The 15,874-nt window shown below is 38.8% G+C and overlaps 1 long non-coding RNA gene across 1 annotated transcript; it reads left to right on the top strand.

Annotated features, from left to right (window-relative positions):
• Positions 1–450: 450 nt before the first annotated feature.
• On the top strand, positions 451–3,407 carry LOC123593121. The gene is made up of 2 exons (XR_006710137.1): positions 451–3,043; positions 3,305–3,407. It is a non-coding gene; the product is annotated as an uncharacterized LOC123593121 (long non-coding RNA).
• Positions 3,408–15,874: the final 12,467 nt, after the last annotated feature.

The raw sequence follows: 15,874 nt of genomic DNA, 5'->3' as shown, positions 1-15,874 counted from the left end.
GCTTAAGCTACTGAGCCACCCAGGCACCCCTCTAATTGTTTTTAATGCCTGAATGGTGTTCGATAATTTCTCCAGCGCCTGCAGAGGTGCATGCACAAACTTTAAAAACCTTAAAGGACTATTGAGCCAGCATTGCCAGACTTCACATTTTTCAGGAAAGCCAGAAATCCAGATCTTTATTTACAATTATCCCATTTAAAAAATACTGTTTAGGGGCGCCTGGGTGGCGCAGTCGGTTAAGCGTCCGACTTCAGCCAGGTCACGATCTCGCGGTCCGTGAGTTCGAGCCCCGCGTCGGGCTCTGGGCTGATGGCTCAGAGCCTGGAGCCTGTTTCCGATTCTGTGTCTCCCTCTCTCTCTGCCCCTCCCCCGTTCATGCTCTGTCTCTCTCTGTCCCAAAAATAAATAAACGTTGAAAAAAAATTTAAAAAAAAAATAAAAAATACTGTTTAAGCGAAGCAAAATAGGCTGTGGGCTGGATTCTGCCCTCAAGCCCCCAGTTTGTGATTTCAGCGTTGATTTCTAGAACACTCATCACCTTATCTAAATCTCTCTTCCCTTTTCTTAAAGTTAGACTGACCAAAGCCAACCTTTGGGAAAGATATTGATTAGTACCAATGGAGAAATCAAAGAATATGTCCTAAGAGATCATGTGAGGAAGATACTAATTTCAAATTAGACCTTCAGCCTCACTATCAGCCAAGATGTAGTAATAGGGACTGACTATCCTTCCACCTGAAACAACAACAACCAAAAAAACTGAGACAAAGTAAGGGGGACAATTGTTCTTATGACATTGAACATTAGTCAATGATGAACAGAGATCTTTGAAAAATGAAGAACAAAAGGAGTGAGCCCTACAATTGACTTAGTTCACTGCCCTGGTGGAAGTTTCTGGGCCATGACATAAGTAAGGGAACCCACAGAGCCTGGTAGCCTCCTCAAGTTGAGGGGATAGAACTGGGAATCTGAGTTGGACAAAGTGGCTTGAATTCTCAGGGTAGAATACTGGAGAGAGGAATGCTGTAAAGAGAGATCTGCAGATGATCATCTTGAAATATTCAGCTGAGAATTGACTAGTGCATGCATGTGAGCAAGCTACCCAAGGCAGAGGAAAAAACTTTGGGAAGGGTGGGAGGGTAGAGTACCTGAGGTTCACACAAAACCAGAAGTAGTGCCGTTCTCAACAGATTGGAAAATCACATCTTCCAAAGTCATCACCTAGAGGACTGAAAAAAGGTCTTCCCTCAATAGTAAGATAAAATTAACCTAGATAATGATTCCACGGAGATGGTGGAGTAGGGATCACCAGGAATCAGTCTCCCATCTAGACAAAAATGGCACTGGCAGAATCTGGTGTAACTATTTTGGAATTCTGGAATGTTTTGAAGCATTGCAACTTACAGAGGAAGGCTTGGATGGTAAATTTTGGTTAATTTTGGTCAATTTCAGCTCTTAACACAGTAGCAGCTACCCCATCCCCACCCCAGCCACATGGCAGGCAGCTGTGTGCATGTTCTTGGAGCAGCTTACATACAGCCTCTAGGAGCGAGGGTGGACAAAAAGGGCCCTGTCTTCCAAATATTGGTGATCTGTGTTCTCACTGCTGATTGTTGCTTCTGATGCAAAAAGATGGGTAGCCACTTTTGCTGCACCCCTCCCCATACCCCTCATGATTCCCCCATTACAAGCCCCTCCCCCTCTGGCTGAGCTGACTTCCAGGAAATTTAAATGGCCAGTGCTCTTTTCTGACCCCTTCAATTTTCACCTTTCCCCTTTCATGAGCCAGACTTTAAAGACTGGATATTCAAAAATAACTGCATGGCTAGAGAAAATTTAAAAATGATTGCACTTGCCCAAGGAAAGGCTCAGAAAAGACCTAAGAAGATATAATATTTATACCTCAGGCTGATCCTTTGCACAGAGACAACCTCAAACAAACAAACAAAAACAAAAATCCCCAAAACAATAACAAACAAACAACCCAGCAAACCCTGGGGGAAGGGGAAAACTTGATTACCAGACTTCCCAGATTATTAGAATCAAAAGTCCAGTGTTCAACCAAAATCCACACAAAGCATACAAAGAATTGGGACAGTGTGGCCCATTCAAAGGAAAAACAACTTGACAATTTGCCCCTGAAATAAACTTAATAAGATATATGAAATGAATACTTTAAAACAACTGTCTTAATATGTTCAAGGAACTAAAGGAAGTTGTAGGGAAAAATCAAGAAAACAAGGTGTGAACAAAATAGGCATATCTATAAAGAGAAAACCTAAAAAACGGGAAATTCTGAAGCTGAAAAGTACAATAACTGAAATTGAAAATTCACTAGCAATATTCAAAAATAGATTTGAGCAGGCAAAAGGAAAAATCAGTGAACTTGAAGATAGGACAATGGAAATTATTCAGGCTGAGGAACAGGAAGCAAAAAGATTCAAGAAAAGAAATGAAGCTAAAGGAAATATGGGACAACACAAAATGTAGCCACATACTTATCATGGGAGTCCCAGAAAGCAAAGTGAAAGAGGCAGAGAAAACATTTGAATAATGGCTGAAAACTTCTCAAATTTAATGAAAGCCGTGAATATAAACATCCAAGGAGCTCAACAAACTCCAAGTAAGATGAATCTACAGACCCACATTGAAACACATAATCAAACTCTCAAAAGACAAAGACAAAGAACAAAACTTGAAAGCAACAAATCATAACATACAAGTTCTCCAATAAGATTATCTGCAGATTTCTTATCAGAAATTGTAGAGGTCATAGGACAGTGGGCCAATATATTCAAAGTGCTCAAAAATACTATCAACCAAGATTCCTACATCCAGCAAAACTATTCTTCAAAAATGAGGGTAAAATCAAAACATTTCCAGAGAATAAAAGCTGAGATGGTTTATGACCATTAGACCTGCCCTGCAGGAGCTGCTGGAGGGAGTCCTGCAAGGTGAAACAAAATGGTATTAGATAGTAACTCAAAGCCATATGGAGAAACAAAGATCTCAATAAAAGTAAATACAGGGGCGTCTTTAAAAGGTTGTGTTGGGGCGCCTGGGTGGTGCAGTCGGTTAAGCGTCTGACTTCAGCCAGGTCACGATCTCGCGGTCCGTGAGTTCGAGCCCCGCGTCAGGCTCTGGGCTGATGGCTCAGAGCCTGGAGCCTGTTTCCGATTCTGTGTCTCCCTCTCTCTCTGCCCCTCCCCCGTTCATGCTCTGTCTCTCTCTGTCCCAAAAATAAATAAACGTTGATAAATAAATAAATAAATAAATAAATAAATAAAATAAAATAAAATGAAAGGTAGTGTTATTGTAATAATGGTTTGTAACTATACTTTTTGGTTTTTACATGAGTTAAGAGACCAATACATTAAAAGAAAGAACAGTTATTGGTGTAAAAGCTAGTATTACTGTACCATTGATTTACAACTCCCAATAATGTTTTCTACATGATTTAGGACAGTAACGCATTTGAAAGAATTACTATATATTGTGGCAGGCAATGTATACAGATGTAATTTTGTGACATCAACAGCTAAAAAGGGCAGAATAGAGCTGTAAAAGAGCAGAGATTTTGAATGTTATTGGAGTTAAGCAGCTATAAGTTACAATTAGAAAGTCACAACTTTAGGCTGATAAATGTAATCTCCATGGTAACTGCACAAAAAGAAATTAGGGAAATTAAGCTTTTTACAACAACAAAAAACCAAAAGACAGAAGGCAGAAATGCAGAAACTAACAACAAAAATTGTAGACCATAGAGAAAACAAGTAGCATGACAGAAGTGCCTTTTTATCAGTAATTACTTTATTTTTTTAAGATTTTTTTAATGTGTATTTGTATTTGAGAGAGATCAAGTCAGGGAGGGGCAGAGAGATAGGAAGACAGAATCCTAAGCAGGCTCCATCCTGTCAACACAGATCCTGATGTGGGGCTCAAACTCATGAACTGTGAGTTCATGACCTGAGCTGAAGTCAAGAGTCAGACGCTTAGCCAACTGAGCCACCCATGTGCCCCTACTTTATTTTTTTTTAATGTTTATTTATTTTTGAGAGAAAGAGAGTATGAGCAGGAGAGGGGCAGAGAATGGGCGGGACAGAGGATCCAAAGTGGGTTCCATGCTAACAGCAGCAAACCAGAACTCACAAACCATGAGATCATGACCTGAGCTGAGTCAGACGCTCAAGCCACCCAGGAGCCCCAGAAATTACTTTAAATGTAAATGAATTAAACTCTCCAATCAACAGATAGAGGTTGAAAGGATGATTAAAAACACATGATCTAACTATATGCTTCTATAAGAGGCTGGAGTTACAAAGACAAAACTGGAAAGTGAGAATGGAAAAGATATTATATAAAAAGTAATCAAATAGTAATCAAAAAGTATAGGAGTGACTCTACCAATAGCAGACAAAATAAATTTTAAGTCAAAAAAATTAGAGACAAAGAAGAACATTATATACTTATAAAATTTTCAATAAAACATTAAGTACATAAAACATTTATGTACCCAAACAGATCATCAAAATACATGAAGCAAAAATTCACAGAATCGAAAGGAGAAGTAAAGAATTCTACAATAATAAGTGGAGACCTCAATATCCCACTCACCATAATGGACAGGATAACAAGACAACATAAGTAACAAAATAGAGGACTTAACACAATGTATCAAATAGATCTAACAGACACCCACAGAACACTCCACACAACAACAGTATACACATTCTTCTCCAGTGCACTTGGGACATTTTCCAGGACAGACCATATATATATATCAGGCCATAAACTAAGTCTCAATAGATTTTATAAGATAAATATCATACAAAGTATCTTCACCAACCACAATAGAAATAGACGCAGAAATTAACAACATTAGGAAACTGGAAAACTCACTAAATTGTGAAACTAAAACAACACACTTGTCAGCAACCAATGGATCAAAGAAGAATTCACAAGGGAAAGTAAGAAAATTTAGAGATGGATATAAATGAAAACACAACAGACAAAAACTTATGGAACACAGCAAAAGTGGTGTTAAGAAATTAGAAAATTTAGAAAAACAAGAGTGATCTCAGTAGAGGAAAATGATGGCATAGTAGGATGATCCTGGCTTGCCTCATCCCACAAACAAAACTAGATGACTATCAAATCATCCTAATACCCCAGAAATTGATCTGAAGTCTGAAAAAACAAACTCCACAACTAAAGGGAGAGAAGAGGCCACATCAAAGAAGGTAGGAAGTGCAGAGATGTGGTTTAGGGGAGAAACATAACGAGTGCTCTAGAGAAGACAGGAGGGAGGCATGGTCATGGAAAAGGGTGAGAGGGAGAGAGGCGCACACAGGAGAATGCACAAGGAGAATGTTTCCCCAAAGCCATTGGCTTGGAAAATAAGAAAGACTGAATTTTGTGTGTGCTTATAGCCAGCTGGTCTTAAAGCCAGATTTCTAAAGGTCAGCAGGCTTGGATGGGATAGAACCCTGAGGGCCCTGCCCTACTCCTGGAGGGAAGGTAGGCAAACAAACCCTGGGCAGACAGCATGGAAACAGGGATCTGAAGAGTGCCTGGGGCACAAAGTGGGGAGATTATGAGCTCTTCTTGGAATGCTTCCCTGAGAGGCAGCATAGACAGAGATGCCTCTCTGGGAACAAAGGAGCAGGCCAGCATCATTTCCCTCCCTAACGTCTTGGCATAATACAGAGTCACCTGTGGGAAGCAGCATAGTGCTGACACTGGCAGCCTAATTTGCTTACACCAAGCCCCACCCCCTTGTGCTCTTCTTGGTCATGCTTACCTCAGTCCCAGTGTGGCAGACCCCCTCCCCGAGAAGACCAGCATAAACACCTGCTCACACCACATCTCCCAAACAGAGAGTTCTGTAGGGCCTGTTATGGTGGCAGTGGTGTCAGGTCTCATTGCACAAATAGACCAAATCACACCTAATTAAAACTCATCACATTCATTCCAGGGACCAAACATCTGCACAAGACTGGCCTGAAGGGTAGAGCAGCCATAACACAGTAGCAGGGTGCATGCAGCATACAAGAGAGACACGCCCTGAAGAACCTGGCCCTGGGCACTGCATGACCTCTTCTTCATAAGGCCATTACTTTCAGGAGGAGGAGAAATAACTGGCTTTTTTAACACAGAGAAGGCAGAGACTTAGACAAAATGTGAAGATGGAGGAATTTATCCCAAATGAAAGAACAAGATAAGGTCATGGTCAGAGATCTAAGCAAAACAGATATAAGTAACATGCCTGATGGAAAATTTAAATCAACAATCATAAGGATACTACTGGGATTGAGAAAAGAATAGAAGACATCAGTGAGACTCTTACCATAGAAATAAAAGAGTTAAAAAAGAAATGATCAGAGATGAAGAGTGCAATGAGATTAGAAACAGGTTTGATGCAATGAACAGCAGACTGAAAGAAGCAGAGGAATGAATTAATGACCTAGAAGACAAAGTAATGGAAAGTAATGAAGGTAAACAAAAGAGAGAAGGAAGAATTAGGCAACACAAGAATAGGATTAGGGAACTCAGTGACTCCCTCGAATAGAATAATATTCATATTATAGGAGTCTCAGAAGTAGAGAAAGAAAATAGAGGAGAAAAATTGTTTTAAGAAATAATAGCTTAAGGGGCACCTGGGTGACTCAGTTGGTTAAGCCTCTGACTCTTGATATTGGCTCAGGTCATGATCTCACTGTTGTAAGATTGAGACCCCTGTCCAGCTCTGCACACTGAGCATAGAGCCTGCTTGGGATTTTCTCTCTCCCTCTCTCTCTGCTCCCCCTCTCCCCCTGCTCACTCTCTCGTTCTCTCTCTCCCTCTCTTAAATAAACAGTTTTTAATAAAAAAAAAAAAAGAAATAATAGTAGATGAAAACTTCCTTAATCTGGGGAAGGAAACAGACATCCAGATCCAGGTGGCACAAAGAAGTCTCACCAAATTCAACAAAAGCAAGCCAATACAAAGACATATTATAATCAAATTTGCAAAATATAGTGATAAAGAAAAAAAATATTAAAAGCAGAAAGCAAAAGAAATCCTCAATTTACAAAGGGAAACCATAAGGCTAGCTGGAGATTTCTTAACAAAATTTCACAAGCAAGAAGGGAGTGGCATGATATATTCAATGTGCCGAATGGGGAAAATATGCAGCCAAGAATACTCTATCCAGGAAGGCTATCATTCAGAATAGAAGGAGAGATAAAGAATTTCCTGGACAAATAATAACTAAAGGAGTTCATGACAGTCCTGCAAGAAATATTAAGGGGATTTTTTGAGTGGAAAGGAAAGATAAAAAGTGACAAAGACAAGAAAAGATCAGAGAAAATCTCTAGAAACAGAAAACAAATAATAAAATGGCAATAAATACATATCTATCAATAATTACTTTGAATGTAAATGGACTAAATGCTGCAATCAAAAGTCATAGGGTGACAGAATGGATTAAAAAAACAAGACCCAGGGTGCCTGGGCGGCTCAGTGGTTAAGTGATAGACTTCAGCTCAAGTCATGGTCTCACAGTTCATGAGTTCAGGTCCTACATCAGGCCCTGCATCAGAATCTGTGCTGACAGCTCGGAGCCTGCAGACTGCTTCAGGTTCTGTGTCTCTCTCTCTCTCTTTCTCTCTGACCCTCCCCTGATTGCACTCTCTCTCTCTCAAAAATAATCATTTAAAAAATTAAAAAAAAAAAAAAAACAAGACCCATCTATATGCTGCCTACAAGAGACTCATTCTAGACCTAAAGACACCTGTAGGTTGAAAGTGAGGGGATGGAGAAATATTTACCAAGCAAATGGATGTCAAAAGAAAGCTATAGTAGCAATACTTATATTGTACAAAATAGACTTTAAAACAAAGACTATAATAGATAAAGAAGGACACTATGTAATCATAAAGGGGACAATACAACAAGAAGGTACAACAATTGTAAATATTTATGCACCCAACATGAAAGCATTCAAATATATAATATAAAACAATAACAAACATAAAGGAACTAATCAATAATACATTAATAGTAGGGGACCTTAACACACCACTTACATCAATAGATAGATCATCTAACAGAAAATCAACAAGGAAATACTGGCTTTAAATGACACACTGGACCAGATGGAGTTAATAGGTATATTCAGAACATTTCTTCTTAAAACAGCAGAATATGCATTCTTTTCAAATGTATATGGAACATTTTCCAGAATAGATCACATATTAGGTCACAAAACAGGTCTCAACAAATACAAAATGATCAAAGGCATACCATGCATCTTTTCTGACCACAATGCGATGAAACTAGAAGTCAACCACAAGATAAAATCTGGAAAGAGCACAAATACACAATGATTAAATAACAATGAATGGGTCAACCAGGAAATAAAAGAAAACATTTTAAAAACATGGAAACAAATGAAAGTGAAAACACAATGGTACAAAATCTTTGGGATGCAGCAAAAGTGGTCCTAAGAGGGAAGTATAGATAATATAGGCCTACCTCAAGACAAAAGAAATATCTAAAATAAACAACCTAACCTTATACTTAAAGGAGCTAGAAAAAACAATAAATGAAGCCTAAAGCCAGGAGAAGGAAGAAAATAATAAAAATTAGAGCAGATATAAATGATATAGAAACTTAAAAAGAACAGATCAATGAAACCAGGAACTGGTTCTTTGAAAAAATTAATAAAATTGATAAACCTCTAGCCAGACATATCAAAAACAAAAGACAAAGGACCCAAATAAATAAAATCACAAATGAGAGAGGAGAAATAACCAACACCAAATAAATACAATTATATGAGAATATTATGAAAAATTATATGCAAAAAAATTAGACAACCTGGAAGAAATGGACAACTTCCTAGAAACATATAAATTATCAAAACTGAAACATGAAGAAATAGAAAGTTTGAACAGACCTAAAACCAACAAAGAAATTGAATCAGTAATAAAAAAAATTTCCCAACAAACAAAAGTCCAGGGCCAAATGTTTTCCCAGGGGAATTTTACCAAACATTTAAAGAAGAGTTAACACCTATTCTTCTCAAACTATTCCAAAAAATAGAAATGGAAGGAAAACTTCCAAATTCATTCTATGAGGCCACCATTACCCTGTTACCAAAGCCAGTTAAAGACACCACTGAGAAAGAGAACTACCAGCTAATATCCTTGATGAACACAGATGCAAAAATTCTCAAAATATTAGCAAACTGAATGTAACAATACATTAAAAAAAACTTTCACCACAATCAAGTGGGATTTATTCCTTGGTTGCAAGGAGGTTCAATACTCACAAATCAATGTGATACATCACATTAATAAAAGAAAGGATAAGAACCAGATGATCATTCCAACAGATGCAGAAAAAGTATTCAACAAAATACAGTATCCATTAATGATTTTAAAAAACACCAACAAAGCAGGTTTTAAGTTTATTTATTTATTTTTAGAGAGAGAGAGAGAAAGGGCAAGCATGAGTAGGGGAGGGGAAGAGAGAGAGGGAGACAAAATCCCACATAGGCCCCATGCTGTCAGAGCAGAGCCTGACATGGGGCTTGAACTCATGAACTGTGAGATCACAACCTGAGGTGAAATCAAGAGTCAGACACTTAACCAACTAAGCCACTCAGGCGCCCCTGAACCAAGTAAGTTTAGAGGGAACATGCCTTGACATAATAAAGGCCACATGAAAAACCCATAGCTAACATTATCCTCAATGGGAAAAAATTGAGAATTTTTCCTCTATAGTCAGGAACAAGACAGTGATTCCACTCTTACCATTTTTATTTAACATAGTATGAGAAGTCCTGGCCACAGTAATCAGGCAACAAAAACAAATAAAATACATCCAGGTAAGTAAGGAAGAAGTAAAACTTCCACTATTTGCAGATTATATGATACTATATATAGAAAACCCAAAAGATTCCTCCAAAAAACTGCCAGAACTGATAAACAAATTCAATAAAGTCACAGGATATAGTATTGATCTACAAAAATCTGTTGCATTTCTATCCACTAATAATGAAGCAGCAGAAAGAGAAATTAAGAAAACAATCCCATTTACAATTGCACCATAAACCATAATATACCTAGGAATAAACCTAAGAGGTGAAAGACCTGTACTCTGAAAACTATAAAGCACTGATGAAGGAAATAGAAGATAATACAAAGAAATGGAAAGACTTCCATGCTCATGGATTTGAAGAACAAATGTTATTGAAATGTCTATACTACCCAAAGCAATCTACACATTTAATGCAAGTCCTAGCAAAATACAACAGCATTGGGGCGCCTGGGTGGCTCAGTTGGCTAAGCATCCAACTCTTGGTTTCAGCTCAGGTCATGATCTCCTAGTTTCATGGGTCGAGCCCCCGCGTTGGACTCTGTGCTGGCAGTGTGGAGCCTGCTTGGGATTCTCTGTCTCCCTCTCTCTCTGCCTCTCCCCTACTCATGCTGTCTCTTTCTCAAACATAAATAAATAAACTTAAAAAAAGTAGCAGTGTTTTTCACAGAAATAGAACAAACAATCCTAAAATTTGCATAGAATCACAAAAGACCCTGAATAGCCAAAGTGCCCTTTAAAAAGAAAAGCAAAGCTGGAGGCATCACAATTCCAGAATTCAAGTTACATTACAAAGCTGTAGTAATTATAACAGTATTGTAATGGTAGAAAAATAGACACATAGATCAATAGAACAGAATAGAAAACCCAGGAATTAACCCACAACTATATGGTCAGTTTATCTTCAACAAAGCAGGAAAGAAAATCCAATGGGAAAAAGACAGTGTTCAACAAATGGTGTTAGGAAAACTGGACAGCAACATGCAAAAGAATGAAACTGGACCACTTTCTTACACCATACACAAAAATAAACTCAAAATGGATTAAAGACCTAAATGTGAGACCCAAAACCATTAAAACCCAAGAAGAGAACATAGGTGGTAACTTCTTTGACATTGGCCACAGCAGTTTCTTACTGATATGTCTCTTGAGGCAAGGGAAACAAAAGCAAAAATAAACTATTGGGATTTCATCAAAATAAAAAAGCTTCTGCACAGCGAGGGAAGCAATCGACAAAACCAAAAGGCAACCTACAGAATGGGAGAAGATATTTGCAAATGACATATCTGATAAAGGGTTAGTATTCAAAATATTTAAAGCGCTTATACAACTCAATACCAAAAAAAATGAATAATCTAATTAAAAATAGAAGAAATGAATAGACATTTTTCCAAAGAAGACATACAAATGGCCAACAGACATATGAAAAGATGCTCAATAGCACTCATCTTCAGGAAAATACAAATCAAAATCACAATGAGATATCACCTCACACTTGTCAGAATGGCTAAAAACAACACAAGAAACAATACATATTGACAAGGATGTGGAAAAAGGGAACTCTCTTACACTGTTGGCAGGAATGCAAACTGGTGCAGCCACTCTGGAAAACATTATGAAGTTTCCTCAAAAAGTTAAAAATAGAACTACCCTATAATCCAGTAATTATGCTACCAGGTTTTTACCCAAAGAATACAAAAATGCTAATTCAAAGGGATGCATGCACCCCAATGGTTACATCAGCATTATCAAATAATAGCCTAATTATGGAAACAGCCCAAGTGTCCATCGACTGATGAATGGACAAAGAACATGTGATATATATATATATATATATATATATATATATATATATATATATTAGAATATTATGCACCCATAAAAAAAGAATGAAATCTTGTCATTTGAACAACATGGATGGAGCTAGGGAGTATAACACTTAAGTGAAATATGTCAGTCAGAGAAAGACAAATACCATATGATTTCACTCATATGTATAATTTAAGAAACAAAACAAATGAGCAAAGGGGAAAAAAGAGAGAGAGGCAAACCAAGAAATAGACTTTTAACTATAGAGAGTAAATTGATCATTACCAGAGGGGAGGTGGGGTGGGAGAATGAGTGAAATAGGTGATGGGATTAAGGATTGCACAGTTGTGATGAGCCCCACATGTTGTATGGAGTGTTGAGTCACTGTATTGTACACCTGAAATTAATATCAATTACACTATATGTTAACTAACTGGAATTTAAATAAAAACTTTAAAAAACCTCCTGCAAATCAACAACAAAAACCCCAAACACAATTCAAAAGTAAAAAGGATTTGAATAGATTTTCTCCCAAGAAGATATACAAATGGAAAATAAGCATGAAAAGATACTTAACATCACTTGTCATTATGGAAATGCAATCCAAAACCACACTGAGATAAACACACTAGAATGGTTATAGTTTTAAAAAATGGAAAATATTACATGTTGATGTGAATGTAGAGAAATTAGAACTCTCATATATCCCTGGTGGGAATAAAAAATGTTGAAGCCACAATGGAAAACAGTTTTTTGGTTTCTTAAAAAGGTAAAAATGGGGGCGCCTGCGTGGCTCAGTCAGTTAAGCGTCCAATTTCAGCTCAGGTCATGGTGGATTCTTGAGTTCGAGTCCCACATAAGGCTCTCTGCTGTCTGCATAGAGCCAGCTTCGGATCCTCTGTCCCCTTCTTTCTGCCTCTCCCCCCGTGATGTGCTCTCTCTTGCAAAAATAAATAAACATTTAAAAAAAGGTAAAAATAGAATTACCATGTGACTCAGCATTCCACTCCTATGTATTTATCCAAAGGAATGCAAAGCATGGACTCAAACAGGTATGCCAATGTTCACAGCAGCGTTATTCACACTAGCTAAAAGGTGGAAACAACACAAATGTCCATCAACAGATGAATGGATTGATAACACAATCATTCCACAATCATGTGGTATATAAACACAATGGAATATTATTCTGCTATAAAAAGGAAGTACTGATACTTGCTACAACATGGATGAGCCTAGCAAATATGCAAAGCGAAAGTAGTGAGACACGAAAGGATATTATATAATTTGTCTTAAATGATCTATGAAGAATGATCAAATTCACAGAGAAAGAAGTCAGATCAGAGGTTACCAGGAGCTGGGGAGATGGAGGAAATGGGAGTTATTGCTTAATGGCATTTTCTGTTTGGGGTGATGAAAGTCTGGGAAGTAGAGAGTGGTGATGGCTGCACGCCATTGTGAATCCAAATAAAGCTAGCCAACTGTATGCTTAAAAACGGTTAAATGAGAAATGTTATCTGATATGTATTTTACCATACCACAATTTAAAACAAATTAGTATTGTAAGATACCAAAACCATTGAATTTCAAGCTTTAAATGGATGAATCACATGTGAATTAGGTCTCAGTAAAGCTTTTTAAAAACCACCATGAGATCCTACTACACCCCTACTAGAATCGCTAAAATTAACAGTGCTTATTACCAAGTGGAGGAGCTGGAACTCTCACACTGTTGATAGGAAACAAGTCTGGAACCTTCTTTTCAAAGTCTGGTTATCGGGCTCCTGTGTGCCACACAGTATGGCAGTGATATCTGTCTTTTCCTAATTTTTTTTTCTCTCTGTCTTGACCTGAACTTTACCCTAGCTGTGAAGCCCTGCAGAGGCCAACAAGATAGCAGTAAGCTCATCCCTGAGAGGACTGTGTTTTTAGCCGGAAGGCAGGAAGAAGTGACCTGTGGTCTGAAGAATGTGGATGAAACGTATGTTTATTTTTTCCTCCGTTTTCTTTCATTTTGCCTGAGGGCAGTTCCTTTTGACAAAATCATGGGGCATGTTGGCAGGTAATAATCAGGGAGAAACCCCATCTTTCTAGCAAGAACACCAGGTAAAGCAGCCTCTGGAAGCCAGAGAGTCTGGGAGACATCCTGGAGAGGAGAGTGCTGGAAAGGGAGCTCCCCAATTCTGTGTGTGAGCAAACACATGTCCGTGCTCAGCCAGGAGCTGCATGCGTGAGGCAAAGCAGCAGCACTTTGAAAATTAACCAGCATTGCAACCACCACCAACAGAGGGCAAGATAGGCCTGTGTGGTGTGAGGCTAACCCAGTGATTGCCGGCTGAAACAAAAATATCCGCATCCTCCAGAGAATTGTTTAGACTTTGAGCACACAGAGTCTCCTAACATAATAAAGCAGACAGCCTTTGCTTTACGCAGCAGTATGAAACTGTAAAAATGGCCAGGCATGCTAAACTGGGTTGTGCAATCGTAGTAATCAATGAGTGAAATTATGAGTTTCTGTGACTTCTAGAAAGTTTCATAAAAACACTAAAAACTCGGGGCTGCTGGGTGGCTCAGTCAGTTAAGCATCAGACTTTGGCTCAGGTCATGACCTCATTGTTTGTGAGTTTGAGCCCCGTTTAGGGTGAGCTTGAGCCCGCTTTGGGTGAGCCTTGATTCTCTCTCTCCCCCTCTGTCTCTGCTCCTCCCTCACTTGCGCCCTCTCTCTCTCAAAAAAATAAAGAAAGAAAATACTAAAAATTAAATTAAAAACATTAAAAACGTATACTGTCAGTTATAAATGTATAAGAAAATAAGACAGTAAAATTAATATTTATTTTGTACCCTGCAACTGCAAACACTAGCAATACAGAGAAAGTGGTGTTTTTGTCTTTGTAAGAAGTTTATTAAGAGTCTTTTGAGGAGTGCTTGCCTTTTTCATAAGTTGTATGACTTATGTGACAGCTTGTCATAATCCTTTAATTCCGGATCTGCTTTCAACATTTTCTCCTTTGTGCTTTTAACGTCATAAAACATCTCCAGGTGACTTGAACGGGACATCCTCACACGTTTTGTCACAGCCCTTTCCTGACATATTTGATACCCTCACCTTGACTGGTCCCTCTGGCAGCACATCTGGGGCTCTGCAATACGGCAATGTTGGCACCCTATGGTCCGCTATTTCTCCAACGACCCCCTTTATGTTGGATTCAAATTCTCACCTTCACTGACCCACTTTTATAAACTGTCATGTGGGTCTATCCCTGGAGATAAGGGGGCAGCACAACCACATGCTCCACCGTCTGTGCGTCAACTGAGGTGCATGGTGACCGGTCACCAACAGACTCTGCAAGGAGTGACTTCACGGGTCACTGAGCATGACGCCATCTGTTATTTACACAGTGACGGGTGGACTGAGTGTTGTCAAAAACCGACCTCTGTGCTTTGGAGCCAAAGTATAACATGAGGACAGAGTTTGGGACAAAGAGGAATAATAGCTTCATTGCCTGGCCAGGCCAGGGAGGCTGCTGCAGGCTAAGGCCTTCACAATTGCAAGCCCACGTGGAGGAAGGGGCTGGGGTCTTACAGAAAAATACAGGGGCTAGCTGGTTTGGACACAAATTGCGTACTTGCCGCCAGCCTTGTTCATCATGTCTTCAGGATGGTACCAGGTTCCTGGAACAAAAAGCTAAGAATCGAGATGGGCAGGTTTGTGGGAGAGAGGGAAAAGGTTCCGTGGTTTAAAATCAAGCTTCACTGAAGCGTTAGTGCAGCTATTTCGATTTCGTTCAGCATTCTGCTTTAGCAGTTTCGTGAGGAGCTACAGCAGTTTACGGCAAGTTTGTACTTTGTGCCGTTATATGGTTACTGTGCTGTGGTAACTGAAACTCCAGTGATGTCCATGCCCACTACTATCAACTAGAGGGTGGTAACTGAAATTTTGCAATCGTGAAGTGTCACTTCCGCCGTATAACATTAACTAGATGTGAATCCCCAATACTGGATCACTCCCAAGGGGATGGGAATTAGGCTCCACTATTTAAGTGAAAGAGTGTCAATGAAACTGTGCACACGTTTTAGAACCAGCACATTTCTGAAATACATTGTCGCTGCATATCATTCTGGGCTGATGATTCTTTTCCGCTAATACTCTAAAGGTATTGTTGCACTGTGTTCTGGCCTACGTGATTTTTTTTTTTAATTTTTT

Source organism: Leopardus geoffroyi, chromosome D4, assembly GCF_018350155.1.
Source record: "Leopardus geoffroyi isolate Oge1 chromosome D4, O.geoffroyi_Oge1_pat1.0, whole genome shotgun sequence".
Taxonomy (NCBI): domain Eukaryota; kingdom Metazoa; phylum Chordata; class Mammalia; order Carnivora; family Felidae; genus Leopardus; species Leopardus geoffroyi.
The sequence above is the reverse complement of the archived record's forward strand: the minus strand, read 5'-3'. Positions and strand labels throughout refer to the sequence as shown.